At 41.7% G+C, this 27,469-nt stretch overlaps 4 pseudogenes; 2 read left to right on the plus strand and 2 right to left on the minus strand.

Moving 5' to 3' along the window:
* Positions 1 to 3,775: 3,775 nt before the first annotated feature.
* Positions 3,776 to 5,823, plus strand: LOC148119474 (speckle-type POZ protein pseudogene; annotated as a pseudogene).
* A 184-nt stretch (positions 5,824 to 6,007) lies between these two features.
* Positions 6,008 to 7,277, minus strand: LOC148119475 (U4/U6.U5 tri-snRNP-associated protein 1 pseudogene; annotated as a pseudogene).
* Positions 7,278 to 17,639: 10,362 nt separating this feature from the next.
* LOC148119476 (speckle-type POZ protein-like) lies at positions 17,640 to 21,217 on the minus strand (annotated as a pseudogene).
* A 19-nt stretch (positions 21,218 to 21,236) lies between these two features.
* On the plus strand, positions 21,237 to 22,328 carry LOC148119477 (speckle-type POZ protein pseudogene; annotated as a pseudogene).
* Positions 22,329 to 27,469: the final 5,141 nt, after the last annotated feature.

The following is a 27,469-nucleotide window of genomic DNA, read 5'->3' on the forward strand; positions in this document are numbered from 1 at the left end:
TCTCTTCTATAAGGTTCAGTGTGGCTGGCTTTATGTTGAGGTCTTTGGTCCACTTGGACTTGAGTTTTTTTGCATGGTGCTAGATATGGGTCTATTTTCATTCTTCTACATGTTGATATCCAGTTATGCCAGCACCACTTGTTAAACATGCTTTCTTTTTTCCATTTGATATTTTTTGCCTCTTTGTCAAAAATCAGGTATTCGAAGATGTGTGGATTGATATTCAGGTCTTCTACTCAGTTCTATTGGTCCTCCCGTCTGTTCTTATGCCAATACCAGGCTGTTTTTAGTACTGTAGCTCTGTAGTAGAGTTTGAGAATGATTCTCTATATGAACAAATCCTGTACTTGAACCACAGGGAACTCTAAGTTCCCATACAAAAACCTGCTCTTCTCTCCAGGAGCATGCTCCTGGGAAACCCAGGCTGGCAATGTAAAGAATTTCTTTTACAAATGAGGGTCCTGTATTGACTGCCTACCTTCACTCAAATGACACATTGGAGGGAAGCGGTACCTGCCACCGTGATCCTAAACCCACATAGACAAGAGGCACTGATGTTATTAGTTACCCACCTGTAACAGATTCCTAACTGAGGAACTAAAAATTAGGAGATCAAAACCCATTGATTGATTTATCCTGTCTTGAGGGATGAGTAGCATTGGAGACAGACTTTCAGGAGACCTGGGCTGGGAATTGCTGAGAGGATTGAATCACTGAAGTTATTTTCCTGTCCTATAGGATTTGTGTGTCCCTACAGACATGGTGATCTGGATTAAGATGATAGATGTGGGGAACATTTTACAGATCACAATCTAAGGGGAAGGGGAAGCATCGCAAAATCCCTTCTTCAGTAACTGTTGAAAATATTCTGTACCCTTTAGAAGACAGAATACTCTCTCCCATTTAAGGTCCACCATGGTAAGCATGGAAGTTCAGTTTAAAGAACAGAACTCACCACTGAGGAGGAAAATTATGAGGTAATGAGACACTGAATCTCAGCAGTCTGATTGATGGAAATGAGAAGTAATTAGGCTTTTCTCATAGCACACCTTTAAGTGGATCAGGAAGAGAGTATAAGGAGGATTAACTGGGGAGGACCAAAAAGGCCACCAATATATTTAGTGGAGCCATCTCAGGGACTGTGAGTCTGAATTGAGTAAAAAGCATGAAGGAAGACAGCCACATTCAGAGAATCCTGTCTGGCTCTACTCCTGCCTCCTTATATGAATACTTCCACCCTGACCTCCATGTTGTGAACACTGAGACCCCTGACAGAGTAAGAAAAGCATCTCTTTCAATATTAAGTTTTTGGGAGGAATTCTATCTTTGTAGCATGGATTCTAATTGGTCTTAATAATAAAAACTTGGAGTCAACTATTAGGGGATGAAGCTGAAGGATTGGAGAAGCAGAGAAGCCAGCCACTAGAGTTCTTACCTCTACCAATACCCAGATCAAATGGTCAATCTTGTCCTCAGAATGCCACCTGAGACTGCGTTCTTAGACTACTGCTCCTCAGACTGTGCTGCCATGAGCTCCTGTCTCCTCCCACTTTATTTTCTTCTCTCTGCCCAGCCATATCCTTTCCTGTCTCTACCTCTTTAGTGCTCAGATTAAAGATGTGTGACACCCAAATACTGGGATTAAGGTGTGAGGCACACCACCCTTTGCCCTCTTTCTCTTTTAGACTGGATCAGATTCATGTAGCCCATGGTGGTCTTTAACTAATAGAGATCTGTCTGCCTCTATCTCCAGAGTGCTGGAATAAAGTTAACTAGTGTGCCTAGCTCTGCACTCTGATCTTCAGGCATGTCTATTTATTAGATCACAAAGAAAATATCAACACATCTCTTTATCCTTCTTTTTCCCATACTGTCTTTATCTGTGTCTCTCTCTATTCATCTCTCTTTGAATCTCTGTATGTCTCTCTGTTTGTAATCCTGTATGTGTGCATGTCGTTCTGCATTTGTTTCTGTGTGCTTCTGTCACTTTGTTCTCCTGTAATGGTCAGTGACTTTCTCAGGTATGAGGACACTCTCACAGTTTAAGACACATGACTCATCTTGTGGGGAACCTGAATCCTTTTGGCTCTAGAAGGTAGTCTGGAGAATCACCTACTTGAAAAACAACCTCCACCTGTCCTATTCCTGGAATGGGAGACTATATAAATAGAACCTTTGCTATCTGCCCCAGGAAGTCTCAATTCTCCCTTGAGAAGTGGGCCCAGCTGTCCAAGCATATGCTCATGGGAACTCAGGACTCACAAGTAGAACCCTTTTCTTAGAAATGAGGGGTATTTTAGTGATAACCTACCATCATTTAAAATGATGGATTGGATGGAAAGGTACTTACCACCCTGTCTCTGAGCCCATATACAGAAGAGTCACTGATACTACCTTTTAGCCACCTGAAAAAGCTTCTTATAAGGAAGCAAATATGTAGGGATCAAACCCAATTGATTGATTTATCCCGTATTGGGGGATGAGCAACACTGGAGCCAGAATTTCAGGAGAACTAGGCTGGGTAATGCTGAATGGATTGATTTACTGAAATTATTTTCATGTCTTCTAGTATTAGTGAGTCCCTCAAGACATTACGAATGTGGAGGCCCAAAAATGTGGGCCTATTTCCACCTTGCCTGAAGGTCAGAGAGTTTTATCTTGTTCAAAATTGTTGACAACAACCAGGGCTACACATCCTGACCTAGGGTGTGTTTACTTGGAGTTTTTGTCATTAAGATGTCTCATACAGGTAGATCCACTCCGCTCTGACCAAGGTCAGGGAATTCAAGAATACTTCTGCTCCTTCTTTTGAATTAAGAGGTTTGACTGAGGGAGTGGCTGCCTTCAGAATACTTGGTCTAGGGTGGGTTCACTGTCTAAACAATAGAATGTTTTTCTCAAGAATTAATGGCTTGATGGCTCAAAGTATTGAAGCAAGCAACTATTGTAATTTCCTTTGTATCATGTTAGAGCAGTTTTTTGTCTTGTTCCCCATTTTGTATTGGGGGTATAAGAGTGCATGGAAAATAAAAGTAGGTGAATTCACCATTCAGTATTTTCTGAGTTGCCCTCCAAATACTTAACTACATCTTAGTGATTTTTTTCTTATCTATGTTCCTCCTCCTTAACATTTTTCTGATCCTCATGCCCCTACCCTGGTAAGTGGTATACTTGTCAAAGCATGGTCTCTGCTACATGGATGATAAATTTGGGGAGCATTTTACAGACCACATTTCAAAGGGGAACTGTGTCAAAACCCCTTCTTTGGTAACTGTTGAATATATTGTACCCCTGTGAAACCAGAATACTCTTTCACTTTTAAAGCCCAGCAGAACAAGCATGGGAGGTCAAAATGTGATGAGGACAGAACTCACCAAAGAAGGACTCAAATCATAAAGTATTTAGCTGAATCTTGGGAGTCAAAGTAGTTGAATTGAGAAGCACTCAGGATCATAGCACACCCATAAGTGGACTGGAAGAGTGTTTTCTAAGAGAATTATCTGAGGTGAGGGGAAGAGCACCAATGGAAGTTGATGGAGTCATATTGGGCACTGTGTGTCTGGATGTAATAAAAGGCAGGAAAGAAGACAGCCAATTTCAGAGGGTCCTGCCTGGATCTGCTTTCTGCCCATCATATGTGAAGTTTTCCATTATGACCTCCATGTTGAAAACACTGAGAATCCTGACAGGGTAAGGAATACACCTCTTCCCTGATTGTGTTTATGGGAGGTATTAGTGTAACATCATCAGAAGGATAAATAACAGCTGTGTAGAAATGGACACCATCCCTTTGCTTATAGAAGATGAACCACCATATGGGAAATATACTTGTGATGGTGTTCTTGGTTCCCAACTTAACTACATAAGGAAGTTACTAAAATCCAAAAATGGAGGGCATGCCTGTGAGAAAATTTTTGCTTAAATTGAAGTAGGTAGGTACACTACAAATAAGGACTTGGAAGGAGAAAGACATGCATTTAATCCAGATCTTGAAGATAGAAGACACAATTTTAATTGGGCCACACTGTCTGCTACAAGCAGAACATGGAAGAAGGAAGCTATTGATGTTTGCCTGCTTACCCTTATCATGCAGCAAGTCCATTCTTTCAAAACAAAATCAAACAACAGAAAAATAATTGCCTGCATTTTAGGGATATGTAATGAGCTCAGAAATTCGCAGGACACTATGTCGTTTCTCAGTGTCTATCATATGGTTATGGAGGGTCATCTGGACAATCATTTCCAGTTAATTTTCCTCTGAATTAGACAATACAGTACTGTGTGGCATTTGACTTCTCATGTCTCTTCTCCACTGCTCTGAATTTCCTTTCTTAAAAGGGTGTTATCATAATCTTATTCATAGACCTTAGATGGTATAGTCTATGAAACCAAGGTTGTCCTTCACTGTGTCTCCTAGAGTCCCTTCCTGGAAAACTCCAGGATAAATCTGAGTCTAAGGTTTCAGTAGTAAGAATAGGAAAGACAAGCCACATCCAACTGAATCATATTTATCATCACTATCATCATCATCATCGTCGTCATCATCATCATCATCAACTATATTATTCTAGGAACTAAAAGAACTTGGCCTTGTGTTTGATGACCAACATGCTTTAGTGCTTTAGATTATGATAGTTCTTGCAAACTCGTTTAGAAGTGTGATAACTTTGACAAATATTTTGAAGGAAATAAAATCTCATATGTGGAAGTTCTCAACCTTGGTTTGCATGTCACTAACAGCTCATCAGACATGACAAATGTACCCATCTCATGCATTATTCCACTAAGACAAAGCTTTTAGGAGAGAAAGAACTTAAGAAATGTAAATTTCTATACATGTGTTAGGTTTTTGTATAACTAAAATTCCCTAAACAGCAAAATACACTTCTGTAGGTAAGAGGTCCTGGGAAGTTGGCAGCAGTGCTGTAATATCATGGATATTGAATCTCCCTGGATCCCTCCATGAGAGAACACAAGTAGCTTGCTCATGGTCTGATGTGGTCCTTGTCCCCACAGTTCACATGGTGATCTCTAACTCTTAGAGTGATGTTAAGAAAGGTGTGACCCAACTGGACAATGCACAAAAAGTAAAAGACTTTGAAATGGTGATAAACAAATGAGAAATCTTTATCAAATTCCTTCCCCCCAGAACTAGGGAACCAAGTATAGGTAGAGGAGGAAAGAGTGTGAGAGTCAGAGAATACAAATGACCAGAGGGAACAGTGCCTTCCTAGCTGTCACTGTGGATTAGGTTGTTCTGTCTTTGCCTTTGAATATAACTTACAGAAGCACACCAGCTTCACAGACTGCTGCCTGGTGGTAAATGGCCAGGAATTCCGGGCTCACAAGGCCATCTTAGCTGCTCGCTCTCCAGTTTTCAGAGCCATGTTTGAACATGACACGGAGGAGAGCAGAAAGAATCGCATTGAGGTTCATGACCTGGAACCTGAAGTCTTCAAGGCAATGATGGGCTTCATTTACACCGGGAAGGAACCAGATCTCCACAGCATTGCAGATGCTGCACTGGCAGCTGCTGACAAGTATGGCCTGGAGCATTTGAAGGTCATGTGCAAGAGTGCCCTCTGCAGGGACCTCACAGTAGAGAATGCTGCCCACACTCTCTTCCTGGCTGACCTCCACAGCACACAGCACCTGAAAATACAGGTGCTGAATTTTATTACAGCTCATGCTTCCGAGGTCTCTCAGACTGCAAGCTGGAAGACAATGGTGGATTCATACCCTCACTTGGTGGCTGAAGCATACAGCTCCCTGGCATCTGCTCAATGCAATCTACTGGAGCCCCCTCCTAAACGCCTGAAGTAATCCCAGGACCCTGTCCCCTGTATCCTACATGTGTATCCCAGAAGTAGTGGTCACTGATACTACCAATGACTCCTGGGTAGACTATGGGGTATTTACAGCAGCACTGGGGAAACACATCATGGTTAGTAGTGTTTTAATACATTTATTAATGAGTTGACTATTGTATTGGTTTATTATTTGTATCTTTTTTGAAAAAATAAGGAGGGAACTTTATTTAACATGTCTGGGAGGGAAGGGAGGAAGGTGGCTTCATTTGGTGATGGTGTTCGCATTCATGCTCTTGCCTCTGCCACTGAGCACGATGTATGGTGTCTTCTGGGCCTTCTGCTTCTTCCGGAGCAGTGCCACAGTGCCCAGGGGCGTATCACTGGAGCTCATCTTTTTCAGGAGCGCCTCCTCACCCAGCTTCTTCATCCGCTGCTCAGTCTTCATCTTGCCTGAACCCTTCCCGTGGAAGCGGTGGGACAGCTGCCGGAAGGCCTCCTTGGGAGTCAGTTTCCTGCCGGTCTCGTCCACGTACTCAATCTTAACATCAGGCCTGTAGCCTTCCTTCTCCTTGAAGTCCTGGGTGAAGCCCCTGTACTCCTCCCGCCGGCTGTACTTATCATCGATAGCCATCTTATCCTCGATGCAGTACACAGCTGAGGGTAGTGACTTATTGGGAGCCTTCACCCGGGCCACCTTTTGCACTGTGGTCTCCAGAAGCCCTTTGTTCTGACACAGAAGCAGGGCAGCAGCCAGCCCTCTGTTCACGATGGGTTCCTCATCCAGGATGGTAGTAGAAGAAGCGGAGAAATCCTGTTGCTGCTCCTCCTCATCGAGGTTGACGGTGCTCCAGCCGATGTTCTCTTCCCCATCTGATTCTGAGCCATCATTGGCCGAGCGATCTTCATCCCATTCAAAGTCCATGAGCTCCTCCTGGTCCTCCCGGTTGCCAGCCAACCCATAGGTGGGGATCTCCCCTAGCGTGCGGCAGAATTCAGAAGTGGCATTGTACACGATGGCCCCCTTCTGCTCAGGGTCCTCTTCTTCCTCCCAGCCGCGCTGGCGAGACTCCAACTTCTTCACAATCTCCACCACCTTCTCGCCGCGGTCTCGAAGCTGCTGGAGTTGCTGCAACTGCTGCAGACGCCGCGCCTTCTCCAGCTGCTTCTGCAGCTCCAGCTCTGCTTCATCTTCTTCCAGCACCTCTGGGGACCCTGACGGAAGAGCTCCCCCATCCTCTTCATCACTGATATCCATGTTCTCTACTCTATTATCATCTGATGGTGGGGGCTGGGCCACAGGGTCCTTCTCCTCATCCTCCAGGACATCCTGTTCCACCTCGGGAACCCGACGCCGACCCCGGCCCCGAAGCCTGGATCCAAAGTCCCCATCCTGAGTCTGGTCCCCAAGAGGCAGTAAGTCATCTGCCCGCATTACAACTTCCTTCTCCTTCTTTCGGATTTTCTTCACCCTCCTATTTCTTACTGGAATTTTTATTCATCCCCTATTTCTTACTGGAATTTTTATTCATCCTTCCTGTCTATTCCATCATTGAGAATAGTATGGGTTTTTTACAGTAGGCACTGGACTTTTTAATTTTCTTGGTGAGACTGGTTCTCTAAAGTGACTTGGAATGACCTGACCACGTTTGACATAGGGACCTGTGAGTGATGCCCCTTCAGGAGTTTCCTAGTGGTATCAGGTTGATTTGTCTGTCTTTTGTCAATCTAAATCATTGGTCCAAGGCCTGTCTTTGCCACACATCCTACATTTTCCAGAAGGCTGAGACCACCTATTCTTGATATTCTCTGAGGAGATATTATTCCTAAGAATTCCCTCTACTATCCCTTTTCTGATGTCTTATTCTACTACATTTGAAACATTTAACATTTGAAAGTTTCCTCATACCTTTGGAACTTGCTGCTACTACACAAGTCTCAGTGTTACAGTCAAATGTCTAAACGTTCTTTGTATTCAGGGTCCATTCATCCATTGGTGCTGATCTAACCTTTAAAGCTTCAAATATCTTTTTGCATTCTAAGTTGGCATTTTCAAAAATCAGAGATTCAATAAGTAGCTTCTGGGTCTCTTACTCCTACTTGTACAGCCTTAGTTTTCTTTGTAAAAAGTCATTAAAGTTTCTCTCTGGTCCTGTTTAACCCTAATATATGATTCATTTCTCTTTCCTAGTTCCTGAATCTTGTCCGAAGAATTTGGTGAGCTCACATTAGATCAGTACCCCTGTCTCAGTGGGTGGATGCACCCCTCGTGGTCCTGATTCCTTCCTCATGTTCTCCCTCATTTTGCTCCTCATTTGGACCTTGGGCGCTCAGGACAGTGGTCCAATGTGGGTGTCTGTCTCTAAAATCATAAACACCAATGAGAGCATATGCTGGAGAGGATGTAGAGTAAGGGGAACACTCATCCATTGTTGGTGGGAATGCAAACTTGTGCAGCCACTTTGGAAATCAGTGTGGTGGTTTCTCAGGAAACTGGGAGTCAACATACCTCAGGACCCAACAATTCCACTCTTTGGAATATACCCAAGAGATGCCCAATCATACTACAAAAGCATTTGTTCAACTATGTTCATAGCAGCACTATTTGTAATAGCCAGAACCTGGAAACAACCTAGGTGCCCCTCAATAGAAGAATGGTTAAAGAAGGTGTGGAACTTATACACTTTAGAGATTTACTCAGCTGTATCATTTTTAAAAGTGTCTTATTATTGGCTCTGTTATCAAACCATTTTCTTAAAAATATAATATGAAAAGCAAAACTAATTCTAAAATCAAATAACTGGATATAAGAAAAATCATATAAGCCTTGCAGAATACCATCCATTATATAAGCAAAGAGGTTATTAAATTCCTAGATGGTAATATTTTTTTCTTTTTTTCCTTATTTATTTATTTAAAAAATTTCCACTTCCTCCCCTCCTCCCAATACCCTCCCGCTCCCGCTCCTCCCACTCCCTCTCCACCTCCCTCCCCATTCCCAAGAGCAGTCAGGGTTTCCTGCCCTGTGAAAAATCCAAGTTCCTCCCCCCTTCCTAAGGTCCAGGAAGGTGAGCATTCAAACAGACCAGGATTCCGAAAAGCCAGTCATTGCCAAACTCCTTTTATGAAGCTACAGTTATTTTGATACCAAAACCACACAAAGACCCAACCAAGAAAGAGAATTACAGGCCAATCTCATTCATGAACATTGATGCGAAAATTCTCAATAAAATACTGGCAAACCAAATCCAAGAACACATTAGAAAAATTATCCATTATGATCAAATAGGCTTCATCCCAGAGATGCAGGGCTGGTTCAACATACGCAAATCTATCAATGTAATCCATTGTATAAATAAACTGAAAGAAAAAAACCATATGATCATTTCATTGGATGCTGAAAAAGCATTTGACAAAATTCAACACCCAGTTATGATAAAGGTGTTGGAGAGACTGGGGATACAAGGATTATACCTAAATATAATAAAGGCAATATACAGCAAGCCGACAGCTAACATCAAATTGAATGGAGAGAAACTCAAAACCTTTCCACTAAAATCAGGAACACGACAAGGCTGTCCACTCTCTCCATACCTCTTCAATATAGTGCTTGAAGTTCTAGCAGTAGCAATAAGACAATATAAGGGATCAAGGGGATTCGAATTGGAAAGGATGAAATTAAACTTTCGTTATTTGCAGACGATATGATAGTGTACATAAGCGACCCCAAAAACTCTTCCAAAGAACTCCTACAGCTGATAAACACCTTTAGTAATGTGGCAGGATACAAGAGCAACTCCAAAAAATCAGTTGCCCTCCTATACACAAAGGATAAAGAAGCAGAGAGGGAAATCAGAGAAACATCACCTTTCATGATAGCCACAAATAGCATAAAATATCTTGGGGTAACTCTAACCAAGGAAGTGAAAGACCTATTTGAAAGAACTTTAAGTCTTTGAAGAAAGAAATTGAGGAGGATACCAGAAAATGGAAACACCTCCCCTGCTCTTGGATTGGGAGAATCAACATAGTAAAAATGGCAATTCTACCAAAAGCAATCTATAGATTCAATACAATCCCCATCAAAATCCCATCAAACTTCTTCACAGACCTTGAGAAAACAATAATCAAGTTTATATGGCAAAACAAAAAACCCAGGATAGCCAAAACAATCTTATACAATAAAGGAACTTCTGGAGGCATTACCATCCCTGACTTCAAACTCTATTACAGAGAAACGTTATTGAAAACAGCTTGGTATTGGCATAAGAACAGAGAAGTCGACCTATGGAATCGAATAGAAGACCCAGATATTAACCCACAAACATATGAACACCTAATTTTCGACAAGGGAGCTAACGGTATACAATGGAAGAAGGAAAGCATCTTTAACAAATGGTGCTGGCATAACTGGATGTCAACCTGTAGAAGAATGAAAGTAGATCCATATCTAACACCATGCACAAAACTCAAGTCCAAATGGATTAAAGACATCAACATTTGTTAGCCTCCGCACTTTTCTGTGAATACCCAGACCTCGAAACAGGCACACGCTTTCCTGACTCGAGGCCACGAGAATGGACGACTGTCCTAAGGGTTTAAACACACAGACACAAAGAGACCTGCTCATTCATCAAAGAGCAAATGGCAACTTTATTAAACTCAAGTCGGGTATATATAGTAGTGGGCAAGAGGGCAAAAGGGCACGGCCCCCTCCCATCAGGAGCAGTGGAAGAAGATGACAGGTGCCCAGTGCCTCAGGCCAGAAGCAGCTGGGGGAGGCAGGCGTGGCAGGCGTATAGGGCTCAAGGCTGGAACCTTGTTCACAGGTGGAATTACCATAACAAAAGAGAACCAAGTTCTTTCTAAGCTATAACCTCAGACCAGTGCAGAGCAGAGAGGCCAGGGAGTCAGAGGTCAAACAGCCCTGCAAATCTCCACGAAGAAAAGGGGAAAAGGCCTGTGTACCTACAAACATTAATCTGTCCACTTTGAACCTGATAGAAGAGAAAGTGGGAAGTGTTCTACAAGATATAGGCACAGGAGACTACTTCCTAAGTAGAACCCCAGTAGCACAGACAATAAGAGAACCTAGATGGTAATATTGTCTGCAATTATATAACTTTCAAGTTTATTGATTTATATATTAATCAAATAGTTACCTTTGTTATTAGATTTTAGTAAATTGCTGAAGGTGTAATCATCTTTATTACGCAGCAGTTGTTGTATTGTAGCTTCATAGCAAAAATACATGACTGGCTCCTGCTCAAACAAGTCCCATTCTATTTTGATTCTATGTGTTGGTGCATGTTTAAATACTGATAAAAAGGCTTTTCTTAACAAATTAAGAGCAATTAAATCAATTCCATACATGGAATAAGGAGCCCAGAACTCATAAACAGGGAATATAAATCAGAAGCTGCTCATATGACTGCATAGTAGGGAAGCCAGCAGGGGGAACCATGCATGAGCCTGGGACACTGTTAAGTCATTGCATGGTGGCTCTGCTGTGACAGGGTTTTGGCAAGATAACACATAGTAGGAGAAATCAAACTAGGTGGTTGGGGATGTGGGACTTTCTGGTTTGTGAACCTTTAGGGCTTTTTTGGTTGATCCACCTGGAAGACAGGGAGTTGGAATTCACATGGGTGCCGTAAGATGAACTGTGTAAAGTAATCCTACATAAGATCAGAATTGAGTATAATAAAGGGTTATTTATTTAGGGGTAGACCCATAGACCACAGTCCTCTGTATGAACAGGGAACAGAAACCAAATTCAGCAGAAGACACAGAGACAACGAGAAAGATCTCTCTCTGCTTTGGGCAGGGGACAAGAAAAAAAATCAAGAAAATTTTCGAATATATGTTTTTTAAACATAAATCAAAAAGAACCAGCCTACAAACCACAATCCCAGAGAGACAACAATGAGGACACGAAGAGAGGCTTACATAGATGTAATCTCCATGGGAAGTAGAAAGTAGAAAAAGACAAGATCTCCTGAATAAATTGGGAGCATGGGATCCATGGAGGAGGTTTGAATAGGGGAGGGAAGAGGCAGGGAAGGGAGTAGAGAAAAATGTAGAAGTTAATAAATATCAATTAAAAAAAGAAGTTAAGCATTTCATCGCAGCTCGCAGAAGTCAGACAAAGGCAGCTTTCTATATTTTGAGCCAGCCTGGTCTATAGAGTGAGGTCTATGATAGAAAGTTCTCTGGTTTTGTTTTTTTTTACTCTTTTTAATCCTTTGACTCTTTATGCTTTTGTCTTCTGGGGGTCCTGCCACTCAGCTCCCAAACTAATCATATATAGAGGCTTATTCTTTCTTATAAGTTTAGCCTGGCTTGTTTCTATTCAGCCTTTAAAAAATTATCTCATCTATCTCTTGCCTCTGGGATTTTATCTTTCTTTCCTTTCATGTATCTTACTCCATGGTTGGCTGAGTGGCAAGGTGGCTGGGTGACTCAGGGGCCAGACCCTAGCATCCTCCTTTCTTTACTCTCTTGCTCCTACCCTCTTCTGTATTTATCCTTCTATTTTCCTCTCTCCCCGCCAACTCTGCCTATCTCTCTCCTGCCCCAATATTGGCTGTTCAGTTCTTTATTAGACCATCAGATGTTTTAGATATGCACAGTAACACAGCTTTCCTGAGTTAAAAATACAACATAAACAAATGTAACACACCTTACAGTAATATTCTACAAGAGCCATAGATAACTAAAACATTTCTATACAAGAAAAGAGCCTCTTTAGGTCTCGTCATTCCTGATTTCAAATTGTACTTCAAAATTATAATAAAAGTAATAAAAATGCATGGTATTGGCAGTATTGAATGGAAGACTCAGATATAAATCTATATTTAGAAACCACGCTGGTCTCAAACACTGTGCTGTCACCTGGTTCCATGGTGCAGTCTGGGCCCTGACTGTTGCTGAGGCCTATGTCTGGGTGCACAGCACTACTAAGGCCAGGATCATTACCCAAACACGACACATCAGACAGCTAAGCAACACTAAGTAAACTGACAGGTAATCTATGCTTTCTTCATTTACCTGGTCAACCATACTCTAACAGTATTTCTGTTTGCCATTGCCAGATATTTTGTAGCTCTGCAAAAATGAGTTCTCCAGGAAGAGTGTACACATACCCTTTCCATAAACAGTCTATTAGATCTGTCAACTGTTCATTTACTGTATAATACTGTGATCTCACAACAGTCCTGGATATTCTCTTCAAACCGAGACTAGGGAAGAAACCCATTTAGGGAGAAAATAACATTTACATAATTTGATTCACATTATTTAGGCTAGTTGTAATAACACTACCCATATTGGATCTTTATTTGCAGTTGTGATATGTATTTTCATTCCTGGTGTGTTGTCTGAGGTTTTTTTTTTAACTTTTTATTGCTTTATAATTAATACCATTCAAAATTTCCACTTCCGGATTCTAACCGTAATTAAAGGTCTTTGAGCCTATTATTCGTGATCCTAGAGAAGCTAAAGAAGGTAAACCTGACGAAAATCATGTAGCTATCCTCCTGGAGATTGGAAATAGACAAGAGTGCCAGGTAACCTCGGGTGCATGGGGGGGGTCAGGGGGCTGTTGGAAGGGGAGAGGGTTAGAGAGAAGGGAGTAGGGGAGGAATGGGGAAAGATCGGGGGACTGGGATGGGGGGGGAGGGAGAATGGATAGATATGGGATCAGGGAAGTTTATACCTCAACTAAGGGAGTCATTTTAGGGTTTACAAGAGACTTGAGTATAAAGGGGATCCCAGGTCCAAGGAGAGATCCCCAGATTGTTCTCTGGACAGAGGAGAGGGTGCCTGAACCGGCCTTGGCCCACAACCATACTGATGAACATTTTGCATATCACCATAGAACCCTCATCTGGCGATGGAGGGAGATGGAGGCGGAGACCCAAGTCGAAACACTGGACCTAGCTCCCTAGGTCCAAAGGAGAGGCAGAAGGAAGGAGAATGTGAACAAAGTAGGCAAGAGCAGAGGAAACCTTCATCCGACATTGGATGGCGATACAGACGGAGACCCATATTGGAGCACCGGACGGAGCCCTCCACGGTTCAAATGAGGAGCAGAAGGATGAAGAAAATGAAAAAAGAAATCAGGACTGCGATGGGTGCCATCACCCACTGATACAAGGGGACTGATCTAGTGAGAGTTCACCAAGGCCAGCTGGACTGGAACTGAACGAGGACGTGATCTAACCAAATTCTCTGAATGTGGCCAGATTCTCTGGATGTGGCTGGCCCGGAGTCTTTCTGAAAAGCCATTGACAATGACACTGGGACTTGTTTCCTCTGCATATACTGGATTTTTGGGGTCCAGTCTGTTTGGATACTCATCTTCCTGGACCTGGAGGGAGGGGGGAGGAACTTGAACTTCCCATAGGGCAGGAAACCCTGACTACTCCTAGGGATGGAGAGGGAGAAGGAAAGGGAGTGGGGGAAGTGGGAGGGTGTTGGGAGGAGGGCAGAAATGGAAACTTTTATAATTTAATAAACTTTTAAAAAAATTTCCACTTCCTCTCCTCCTCCCATTTCCCTCCCACTCCCCCACTTTCCCTCTCCCCTCCCCCTCCATTCCTAAGAGAGGGCAGGGTCCCCTGCCCTGTGGAAAGTCCAAGGCCCTTCACCCTCCATCCAGGCCTAAGAAGGTATCCATCCAAAGACTGGGATCCCAAAATTTGGGCATCCATCTTCAGCCCCCAGGCCCATATATCCAATAGAAATTTCTATGAAGCAGAAAAATTTAAAGACAGTTCAATCACTTTTTTGTGTGACCTGCAGAATGTCTCACAGACTCTTTCATGAAACAGGAACCCTGAAGGAACATCTCACTTTTAGGTAAGTTCAGCACTCCTCTCTCTGCAGATTCTTTGTATCCAGTTTATGCAACAGTCCAGGCAAGAAAAGTTTCTTGCCCAAATGGCTTTCTAACTCCATAAGGAGCCTCTTCAATACCCATCTTCCTCTTATAGTAGCTGGTGCTGCTAGGAGCAGACATTTCTCATTGTCATGAAAAGTCCTATGTTATTAAAACTTTAAATACCGTATTCTGTAGTCTTTTAAAGATATGAAGAATGCCTATTTAACAAAAACATATCTCTTTATATCTAGAAAATCTAATTAACATGACTACAAGCTTGACTATTATCCATGATTATCCATTAACAATCTATATTGCCTAATTATACATTACATTTTTAAATGATCTACACAATCACAATACCTTAATCAAGAGCAGAAATTCACATATATATATAAGAAAATTGACCTTAAATTTATATCAATAAAGTAAAATTTCAACCACTGTAAATTATTCATATCTATATCATGTCCCCCTTTAAATGTAAAAGAACATTTATAAACAGTATCTGAGAATATGGATGTAGTTATTTCTCTTCAAACTTCTTTCTGCTTTATAGAGGCACTGTTAATCAGGTCTTTCATGATGTATCCTGTATGCTAGGTTCCTCTCAGTCAGCAGTTGAGCAAAGTAATTTTTTGAAGGTGTTAACAGCAATCTTTCAAAATGGTGTGATCTATCATACCATATTGGGATAGAAGCAATTCACAGGGTCTCATCCTCTGAGAAAACAAAAGAAGAACTCTTTTCCAAAGTATCATGTCCTTAGATTCAAATTCTGAAGTCAAGATAGCTTTATACTACACATGTTGGATTATCATAGCAGACCACACAATGAAATATCTCTCTGTATTTAGCTCATTCACAGTCAATAAATTGAAAGAAAATACAATATACAGAATCCAAACTCTCTATGAAATTTCCATTTTTATGTGGCTTATTTTTCCTTATTTCTTTTAAACTATAACTATCTGTACTCTATCTCTTTAAAGACTTTACCCTTTTTTAATGCATTAACCTTATTCTCTATATTCTTTTTCTTCTCTCTCCAAAGCCTATGTATGCCTATCTAACACTATGTCCCATTTAGAGGTCTTTTATGTCTGAATCTGTCCTATTGCTTTGTCTGTAACTCTTTGAAGTTCAGGAACATTTTTGCTTTGTGATTTTAAATCGCTAAGCACTTAAGAATCTAAACTGTGACATTCTTAGGTCAAAAGCAGGTACCATGGGCTTGCCCTACCCCGTCCAACATGGCTGAGCCACTTGTTCCTCTGAATCAGTTGAGCCTCTGAGCTGCAGAATGGCGGGCTGCTCTGGATGTTGGCTCCACCTCTCTCCAATTTCAAAATGGAGGACTTACCATTTCTGCTAGTTCTGAGGCCCCCAGGTAGGAGCCACATTCAGCACTTTAACTCTGAGACTGAGTGTGCGGCACAGAAACTCTTTCTATCTGAGTTTCAGACAAAGCAGCCATGCAGAGCACTGTGCAGCCTGGAAACATCTCTCTGTATGGTGGCATGAATGTGCCATGCTCTCGTGTCTGCCGAAGCCTGATTCCGCTGTCTGCCCAGGCAGAAAGAGCTGAGGCATGGGCACGGTCTCAGCTACTCTCCCCTGGATCCCAAGTGGACACAGAAATACCCAGGCCCAGAAATGTACCATAGCCGGGGTTTGCACCGGTGGCCAGGCCAAGGAAACCACATTTTAAAATGGGGTGGCTTTTCTCCTGTTGCTTTTGCTAAATCAGAAAATCTCTCTCTACAGCATGCCCTAGCCAACAGCAGAAAGCTTTGTATACTCTGTTTTTTCTGTGCTTAAAATTAAGTTCTCTCAGGATTTACATGGATCCAGTTCTCCACATTGAGGCCCCAAACTGTAGTAAAAGGTGCAGTGGGCCGCTTCCCATCCTGCCTGGCTCCCAGCTGCCTGGCTAGCTTTACCTGAAATAATTACATGGAAACTGTATTCATTTAAACACTGCTAGGCCCATTAGTTCTAGCCTCTTATTAGCTAACTCTCACATATTGATTCAACCCATTTCTAATAATCTGTATCACCACTTGACTGTGGCTTACCGGCATGATTCTAACCCGTGTCCATCTCAAAAAGGAGATCCATGGCATCTGCCTGACTCTGCTTTCTTTCTTCTCGCTTTCTGTTCAGTCTACTCCACCTATCTAAATTCTGCCCTGTCAAAACGCCAAGGCAGTTTCTTTATTTAACCAATGAAAGTAACACATAGATAGAAGACCCTCTTATACCACTTCCCCTCTTCCCTGAGGTTCTCTGAGCTCTGCCTAATGTTTGACTGTGGATCTCAGTGATCTGTTTCCCATCAGCTGATGGAGAAAACCTAACTGATGATGACTGGGCAGGTATAGCAATTTCATTAGGTATCATTTCATTGAACCTTTGTATGTATGAGACCATTAGGACCCTGAACAAACTTCAACAGCTGAGAAGAGCTAGATGGGGTAATGGACGTCTTTGAACAGAAACACCACTAGAATGCACAAAGCTGATTTTACTATTTATATCCATTTAATATTTTATTGATGTCAGAGTTTTTTGCTCTAGGCCCTTGATCATATGTTCTATTCAGTTCAATTCAGACAAGTTTTTCTAAAGAAATTTTAGAGGGATGTGCTTGAGGCCTTAAATAAACTGAATCTCTGTAGCCAAGTAATAGACAAAAGTTGAACCAGTACAGCAACAGGGTCAAGGTTGCTTTGATAATACCAGATTCTGGCACTGCCCCTCCCCCAGTCTGACAGTCAATAAATTTACAGTTGTCTTGAAAGGCTATTCCACCAGGCTGTCTTTCCCCAGGTTCACTGTAAATGCTCCACATACCCATAGTCTACCCAGGCGTCATTGGTAACAATGTTGACTGCTGATTCTGGGATACATGTGAAGGTCACAGTTGACAGGATAGTAGAATTTCTTCAGGCTTCAAGAACAGACTCCATTGCAGAGCAGTAAGGAGAAGCCAGGGCACCGTATGCTTCAGCCACCAGTAGGGGTATGAATCTGCAATTGTCTTCCAGCTTGAGGTCTCAGAAACCTCTGAAGCATGAGCTATAATGAAACCCAGGACCTGGATTTACAGCTGCTCCTCACTGTAGAGATCAGTCAGGAAGAGAGTGTGGGCAGCATTCTCCACAGAAGGAACTCTGAAGAGGGCTCTCTCGCACATGACCTTCAAACTCTCCAGATCATACTTGGCAGCAGCTGCCAGCACAGCCTCTGCCATGCTGTGGAGGTCTGGTTCCTTCTGATTATAAATGAAGCCCATCATTGCCTTGAAGACTTGTGGCTCAGGTCAATGGTCTCAACACAGTTCTTTCTGCCCTCCTCCATGTCACATTAAAACATGGTTCTGAAAACTGGGGAGTGAGCAGCTAAGATGACCTTGTGAGCCTGGAATTCCTGGCCAGCTACCACCAGGCAGCAGCCTGAAGTGAGAATTCTCCCAAAGATCTCCTAGCTCACTGGACAGTGCACACCTTGGAACCTTGATCTCTGGCTTTGTGCTCTCCTCAAAAATTCTGTAGGTGTCTGGCATCAGAATCCTTATGCACAGAAGAGTGAGCTCACCTTCAGGGAGAAGCCAATATGCATGGTGAATAGAAAACTTTGAAGGATGAACATTTTTTTATTTATTTATTCAAAATTTCCACCTCTTCCCCACTTCCCTTTTCCCTCCCCCTCCCCACTTCCCCCTTCCTCTCTAGTCCTAAGAGCAGTCAGGGTTCCCTACCTCTTGGGAAGTCCAAGGTCTTCCCCCCTCCATCCAGGTCTATAAAGGATCATTAAAGACAGTGATCATTAAGACAGTGTGTAACCTAAGCAACCTATGAAAACAATGGAAAGAACAAATGAAATAACAAAACATAGCAAAACCTTACACTAAAATGAAGAAAACCAAAAAAACTAATGAATAGATATCCTGAGATATAAACCAAACCAAAACAAAACAATTGAAAACATAACAAAAACAACCAAACAAACAAAATTCCCACTTCCCTTTCATAACCTGGCAAGAACCTGAAAGATTTTAGACTTGGCACAATTTCACTACTTTCTCTTTCAGAGCTGATGATCCAAAACTCGAATTATGTCATAATGGGACTCTTTGGAGAGCTGAGCAACTCTTGGTTAACTGACTGATTGTCTGTGCTTTCTTCATCAAAACTCTTTGTGTGAACTATCAAACACCATGTGTCATTGTCTCCTGTTGAGAAAGTTGAGATTCTAATGCTGTCCTTCATTTGCCCCAGAATAAAGTAAGTTGTAAATGGTCCACCTGCAGAAGAAATTCTGGATGTTGAACATTTGTAGTCTGAGTTCTGGGCTATAGCATCCTGTGGCATTTCTCCTGGAGGCAGCTTGAAGGTTAAGCTGAATCCAAATGAAGACTAGAATTTGTTTTCTCTTCACTCTGTGGGACACAATAATAGGCACGATACAAATTTTAGTTTTTGTTTCTCCTCTATTCCCTCTTCTTTGAGGCTGGAAATTTGAGCCTCTGAAATTATCCAAATTACAATGCTAGTTCATAATAAGTAATCTAGGATACTAGGGACTATTATATCACTTCATTGATTTCTAAGTTGACTATTAGGTCAATTGGTAGCTTATTTGGACACCCATATGCAACTTTTGATAATTTGGAACATATTATAAACTCATATCAAAAATGCAGTTAATCCTCCCTATACAGTCTTCCTGGTCCTCTTATGGGTGTGCTGTGAGAAAATACTAAATACTTCTCCTTTCCTTCATGCAGACTGCCAAGACTCAGCGTCTCAATACCTCCTAAATTTCATCCTCATTGATGTGTGCTATTGTCTTTAAACTTTGAACATCCATGCTTACTATGCTGGGCCTTAGACATGAGAGAATATTCTGGTTTCCAAAGGATGGAGTATATATTCAACAGTTACTGAAGAAGTGGTTTGGAGGCAGTTCCCCTTAGACTGGTGATCTGTAAAATGCTCCTACATCTATCATCTCTCTCCAGATTAACATGTCTGAATGGACACATTATGCCTTATGTACATGAGCATATGTTTAGTGATTTGATCCACTCAGCAATTCCCAGTCCAGCTCTCCTGAAAATCTGCCTCCAATGCTGCTCATCCCTCAAGATAGGATAAATCAATCAATTGCTTTTGATTTCTGAATATTTGGGTTTTTTTCTATAGGAATGTTTTCCAGGTGGCTAGTTAGTAGCATCAGTGACCATTCTATATGTAGGTTTAGGGACAGGGAGGCAGGTAGCCTTTTCCTCCAATGTGTCATTTGAAACAAAGGGACACAGTCAATGCTGGACTCCTCATTTGCAAAACATAAGCTTTGCAATGCCATTTCATTGCTCTCATGAGTATGCTCCTGAAGAGGAGAGCAGCTTCCTATGGGGGAATTTAGACGCCACTGGGGTTCAAGTAGAGTATTTGTTCATATACAGTATCACTCCGAGAATGGGGCAGGTGGGGCTTTTATTTCAGGTAAGTGGTTCTCTGGAGGACCTGGCACAGCCAAAAGGATTCAGGTCCCCAAAAAGAAGAGGCATGGGTCCTAATCAACAGGATTCTCCATATACCAGAGAAAGTCTTGGTCATTACAGCAAATCAAACTGACTGAAACAAATAGAAAGACATGCAAACAGACACAAATACAAAAAAAACACACAGAGAGAGAAGATAGAGAGAGAGAGAGAGAGAGAGAGAGAGACAGAGACAGAGACAGAGACAGAGACAGAGACAGAGACAGAGAGGGCGAATCAGGTTGCTGGCTCAATCCTGGTCTGCCAGTGTCTCGGGACTGGATTGGCTCCTGGGACTGGATTTACTCCTGGCTTCTGCTCCCTTAGACTGTTAATCTGGAATTGGTGCAAGAAGACACACACCTTTAATCCAGATCTCAAGGCAGGAAGACACACCCTACACTGAGCCACGCCCTCTGCTGTTAGCATATAAAAGGTTGCCTTGCACCAAGTCCTTTACTTCCCAGGCAGTAGAGAATCACCTTTGGAATTTCAGCACAGACTGAGGAATAGCCAACATGTCAGAAATCTGGGACTGAGTAAATACTGGTGAAGCACTTTTCCTTCACAGTTAGCCTTTGTGGGATTAGTAGGACTGCAGCCCTAAATCATTCTAATGAATCACTCTCCTTTATATAGAGAGATTCATTCTATGGGTTCTGTTCCTTTAGAAAACCATAGTACACTTTTCAATATAAGAGTGTATAGAATGCTCCAAATTATCAAAAGTTGTGTGGAATTGTCAAAACTAATCACCTCCTTACTTAATATTTAATCAAGAAAAGATGGAGATTGTCTTCTTTGAATCTCATAGTGCAATATGTGTAGAATTTCAGAAAAACCAAAGTTTCTAACCTCATAGAACAGGAAACAGATGGAAAAACAGAAACTAAAAATCTGAAATATGTCTGTAATTGTGACCCCCAGGTTGAAGAAGAAGACAATCCTGTTCTTCTCTGGCTCCAGGTAAACCATCACACTCACAGCAGCAGATATGTCAGAGGACCTGGCAGCTGAAAGCAGCGGCTACACACAGATCCGAGTCAAGAAATTCTCCTACAGATGGACCATCAGCAACTTCTCTTTTTGCTTGGAGGGAGTCTTGGGGAAAGACTTTAAAAGCCCCACTTTCTCACCAGGAGCCAATGACAAGCAGAAATGGTGTATGAGTGTATACCTGAATGGATTTGATGAGGAAAGCAGAGGTTATCTGTCAGTTTTCCTAGGGTTGCTCAGCTCTCCAAAGAGCCCTGTGTGGGCAAAGATCCAATTTGGGATCATAAATGCCAAAGGAGAGGAATCCCGAATCATGAACAGTCAAAGAGTTGTCAGGTTCAACCAAAACGAAGGCTGGGGTATCCCAAAGTTCATTCTTCGGGATTTCCTTTTGTCTACTCCCTGTTTTCTTCTCCCAGATGACAAACTCACACTCTGCTGTGAGGTGAGCGTGGTTCAGGACTGCATCAGCATCTCTGAGCAGAACACGCAGCCAGGGATTGACATTCCAAGGTGCACACTTGTAGATGATCTAGGAGAGCTGTGGGACAAATACACCTTCACAGACTGCTGCCTGGTGGTAGATGGCCAGGAATTCCGGGCTCACAAGGCCATCTTAGCAGCTCGCTCTCCAGTTTTCAGAGCCATGTTTGAACATGACATGGAGGAGAGCAGAAAGAATCACATTGAGATTCATGACCTGGAACCTGAAGTCTTCAAGGCAATGATGGGCTTCATTTACACCGGGAAGGAACCAGACCTCCACAACATGGCAGATGCTGTGCTGGCAGCTGCTGACAAGTATGGCCTGGAGCGTTTGAAGGTCATGTGCGAGAGGGCCCTCTGCAGGGACCTCTCTGTGGAGAATGCTGCCCACACTCTCTTCCTGGCTGACCTCCACAGCGCAGTGCAGTTGAAAACTCGGGCAATGGATTTCATTACAGCTCGTGCTTCGGAGGTTTTTCAGACCTCGAGCTGGAAGACAGTGGTTGACTCCTATCCCCACTTGGTGGCTGAAGTATGTGTCTCCCTGGCTTCTGCACATTTTCCTTTTCAAGAGCCCCCTAACAAACGCCTGAAGCAATCTTAGGACCCTGTGGGCTGTGACCTACATTTGTGTTCCTGAAAAAGTAGTCAGTATTGTTACTAATGACACCTGTTTAGACTATGGGCTCTGGGGCGCATTTACTGTGAATCTGGGGAATTACAGCTGCCAGACCAAGCTTCAATACATCTGTAAATGAGTTGAAGGGCAGGTAGGGGGAGGAGCAGCCCTGGACTCTAGTATACCCTATGCGACTTCAATCCTGTTGTTAGACTGCTTTGGTTTTTGCCCCATCAGATGGAAACTGGGATTCAAGGTTCTATTGAGTCCAAGATCATCCCAGAATGGTTTCTTGGCAGAAACTGTCTGCATTGGACTGAGCAGACCAAATGATCAAGGGCTCAGAACAAAGAAAAGAAAAAACATGAATGTTTATTTAAAAGAGAAGGGCAACAGGAAGAAGACATTTTCCCTCCAAACTCAGCATGTGTGAGATGGAGAGATGGTGACTCAGTTGACAAATGCAATAGTTATTCCTGCAGGGGACCTTGGTCACTTCCTGACACACATGTGGGGCTTTTCAAACATCTCTAACTGGGGTTACAGAGGATCTGAGTTCCTACTCCATGGGCACAGCCATCTCTGTAGACAAAATCCTACTCAAATAAAATATAAAATGAGTAAAATATTTAAATCAGTTTTTTCGTTCCGCTAGTGTTCTTTTCAGTGAAGCCCATTTTTGTCCCTCCAACTGTGCTGAGCTGTGGAGGTTTGTTTCAGTCCTCACTGCCACATAGGACCACAAGCCCTCAGTCCTCTCTGGGCACTGACATTGGCAGAGGGGATAACAACCCATCATGCTCTTGTGGAAAGTGAGACATGGAAGCCTAGGGGAAAAAGACACCTGCACCTGGCAGTGTGTTGATAGACTCAGCTTTGAAAAATAACATTTATTGGTTCTGAGAAAGGAGATGGGGATTGATTCATTAAGAATTCAAACTTTCTTTTCCTGACCTGTGGTTCTGTCATTAGATATTCAGAATATGATTCATTATTCTCCTCTAATTTCTCTCACCTTCAATGATTGTATATTTTTTGTATTTTAATAAATAAAGTTTGTCTGAAGTTCAGAGGGCAAAGCAGCCATACTATTCCATTATAGAGTCCAGGGAGTGGTGGCACACACCTTTAATCCTAGGACTGAAGAGACAGAGCCAGACAGATCTCTGTGAATTCAAAGTAATCCATGGCTACTTGAGATTGAATCTATCTTTAAAGGAGAAACATAGCTCACTCAAAGGTGATCCCAATGCCTGGGAAACTTATCCGGCAACTTATATTTTGTCAGACTTCTATATATGATCAAAGACCAAAGCTAAGAGTGCATATAAATAGCATTTTAATTGAGGCATTACTAGACATGGGTACGGACATGAGTATTATTATTCCAGCATCATGACTTTCAGATTCGCCTCTTCAAGAGGCAGATGCTAAATTTTATGAATTGAAACCCTTTCTTAAGTGAACCAAAGCATAGCATGGATTGAATGCATAGGGTCAGAGGTAGAGAAAGGAAGGCTGAGTCCATATGTAGCTAATATTGCAGTGAACTTATGGGGTTATGACCTATTGCAGCAATGTAATACCCAGGTTACCCTTCTTGCAGTTTCCAAAACTCATGTTTTTGGGAAGGATATTATAAACAAAGGTCATCAGCCTTCCCCAACATTGCACATCTCCTCATTTTCATTGTGAGGCCAACACATCCTTGAAATACACTGGCTGATTTAATTCAGAAGGTTTTTTCTATTATCCAATGTATCTCTGATGCTGTTGTTCCTTTCCCATTAGCGTTAAGAAAATTCAATGTTAATAAAGAACTTTGTAATCAGTTTCTGGGGGTAGTTTCCATACTGGAAATTGGAAAATTACAGGATTGACTGACAGGGATGGGAGCATTGTGATGAGGGGACAAGGGAGGGTAAGAGAAGAAGAGGAGGGAAGAGGGGGAGGGGAGAGGAGAATTTGAAGGAAGGGGATGGTTGAGATGGAGGAAGAACAGAGATGAGAGCAAGGAGAGAGATATCTTGATTGAGGGAGCCATTACAGAGTTAGCTGAAACCTGGCTCTAGAGAATTTCCCAGGAATCCAAATCCCAGCCCTGCTAGTATTTTAAGGATGTATTGACCTCACAATGAAAATGAGGAGATGTGCAATATTGGGGAATGGGTTTTGCTTTGTTTCCACAGGAGGAGATATGCCATGGATACCATCAAAACTAATAAATATTCAGTTTGGAAAAAGAAAACTTCTTGAGAAAGAGAAATGACAGGTTATCCATAGAGGTGACAATCACAAAGGAGGTAAGTAAACCTGATAATGGGTGGGGCAGGGTTTTCTTCTGAAAGTGTTCCTCCAACACTAATCATCAGTGTATATAGTGTAAATTAATCAATTGTTTTTAATCATTTGACTTTTGATTTCTCTGGTAGGTAGATTTTGTGCAGATTGGTAATTAGTAGCATGGGTAAGTTACTCTTCAATAGGAATGTTCAGGGTCAGGGTGGTATGTGCCCCTTTCTCAAATCTGTCCTTTGAAAGGTTTGTAGGTGAATACCCATTGTTCCCAAGAAAGGTGCTGTAGATCTGTGAATTGCTTCTAGGCTTATGTGGTTTGATGCACGAAGATCCCCTGAAAGGTTGCTGTGAGCACCCCCAACATATTTTTCCAGCAAAGAGCAGAAGCAGTATGGAGAAAACTATGCCCACATTCCCAAATACTGTTTATAAATGTTTGTTTACATTTAAAGGGAGATATGCTATAGGAATATATACTTTGGTATAGATCTTGGTCTATTGATACAAATTCAAGGTCAATTTTGTTATATTATATATATATATACACATATGTATGTATATATATATATATGTATATATCTGCTCTTGATTAAGGTATTGTGTTTGTAAAGCTCATTTAAACATATAATGTGAAACTTTGAATTTCCATGCTTACTATGCTGGGGCTTAAACATGAGAGAATATTCTGATTTCCAAAGGATGCAGAATATATTCAACAGTTACTGAAAAAGGTGTTCGGAGACAGTTCCCCTTAGACTGTGATCTTTAAAATGCTCCTACATCTATCATCTCTCTGCAGATTAGCATGTCTGAATGGACGCATTAAGCCTCAAGTACATGAGCATATCTTTAGTGATGTGATCCACTCAGCAATTCCCAGTCCAGCTCTCCTGAAAATCTGCCTCCAATGCTGCTCATCCCTCAAGATACAGTAAATCAATCAATTGCTTTTGATCTCTGAATTTTTGGGTTTTTCGTACATGAATGTCTTCCAGGTAGCTAGTTAGTAGCATCAGTGACCCTTTTATGAACTCCTTTTATGAAGCTACAGTTACCTTTTATGAAGTTACAGTTACCCTGATACCAAAACCACACAAAGACTCAACCAAGAAAGAGAATTACAGGCCAATCTCACTCATGAACAACGCTGCAAAAATTCTCAATAAAATACTGGAAAACTGAATACAAGAACACATCCAAAATATTATCCATTTTGATCAATTAGGCTTCATCCAGAGATGCAGGGCTAGTTCAACATACGAAAATCTATTAATGTAATCCATCATATAAATAAACTGAAGGAAAAAAAAACATATGATCATTTCATTAGATCCTGGAAAAGCATTTGACTAAATTCAACACCCCTTTATGATAAAGGTCTTGGGGAGATTAGGGATACAAGATTCATTCCTAAAGATAATAAAAGCAATATACAGCAAGCCGACAGCTAACACCAAATTGAATGGAGAGAAACTCAAAGCCATTCCATTAAAACCAGGAACAAGACAAGGCTGTCCACTCTCTCCATATCTCTTCAATATAGTGCTTGAAGTTCTAGCAAAAGCAGTAAGACAGCATAAGGAGATCAAGGGGATTCGAATTGGAAAGGAAGAAGTCAAACTTTCATTATTTGCAGATGATATGATACTGTACACAAGCAACTACAAAAGCTCTACCAAAGACCTCCTACAGCTGAAAAACCCCTTTAGTACTGTGGCAGGATACAATATCAACTCCAAAAATCAGGTACCCTCCTATGCACAAAGAACAAAGAAGCAGAGAGGGACATCAGAGAAGCATCACCTTTCATGATACCCACAAATAGCATAAAGTATCTTGGGATAACTCTAACCAAGGAAGTGAAAGATCTATTTGACAAGAACTTTAAGTCTTTGAAGGAAGAAATTGAAGAGGATACCAGAAGATGGAAGGATCTCCCATGCTCTTGGATTGGGGGGTGAACATAGTAAAAATGGTAATTCTATCAAAAGCAATCTATAGATTCAATGCAATCCCCATCAAAATCCCAACAAAATTCTTCACACACCTTGAGAGAACAATAATCAACTTTATATGGAAAAACAAAAAACCTAGGATAGCCAAAACAATCCTATAAGCTAAAAGTACTTCCAGAGACATTATCATCCCTGACTTCAAACTCTTTTACGGAGCTACAGTAATGAAAACAGCTTGGTATTGGCACAAAAACAGAGAGGTTGACCAATGGAATCAAATCAAAGACCCGGATATTAATCCACAAACCTATGAACACCAGATTTTTGACAAAGGAGCTAAAATTGTACAGTGGAAGAAAGAAAACATCATTCACAAATGGTACTGGAATAAGTGGATGTCAACCTGTAGAAGAATGAAAATAGATCCATATCTATCACCATGCACAAAATTCATATCCAAATGGATTAAAGACCTCAATATTAATCTGACCAAACTGAACCTGATAGAAGAGAAAGCAAGAAGTAGTCTGCAACACATGGGCACAGGAGACCACTTCCTATGTAGAACCCCAGTAACAACAACAATAAGAGCAACAATGAATCAATGGGTCCTCCTGAAACTGAGAAGTTTTTGTAATACAAAGGATACTGTCAGTAAGACAAAAAGGTAACTTACTGAATGGGACCTCTTCACCAACTCCACATCAGACAAAGGTTTAATCTCCAAAATACATAAAGAACTCAAGAAACTAGACATTAAAACTCTAATTAATGACCAGTGGTTGTTGACTCCGGTCATTTTTTTTTTTTAGGTAGTAGAGTGTATGTGTTTTCCTTCTTTGATTTGTGCTTGTGAATGGTCGCTAGATGTTT

Source organism: Myodes glareolus, chromosome 17, assembly GCF_982192425.1.
Source record: "Myodes glareolus chromosome 17, mMyoGla1.1, whole genome shotgun sequence".
In the NCBI taxonomy this organism is placed as follows: domain Eukaryota; kingdom Metazoa; phylum Chordata; class Mammalia; order Rodentia; family Cricetidae; genus Myodes; species Myodes glareolus.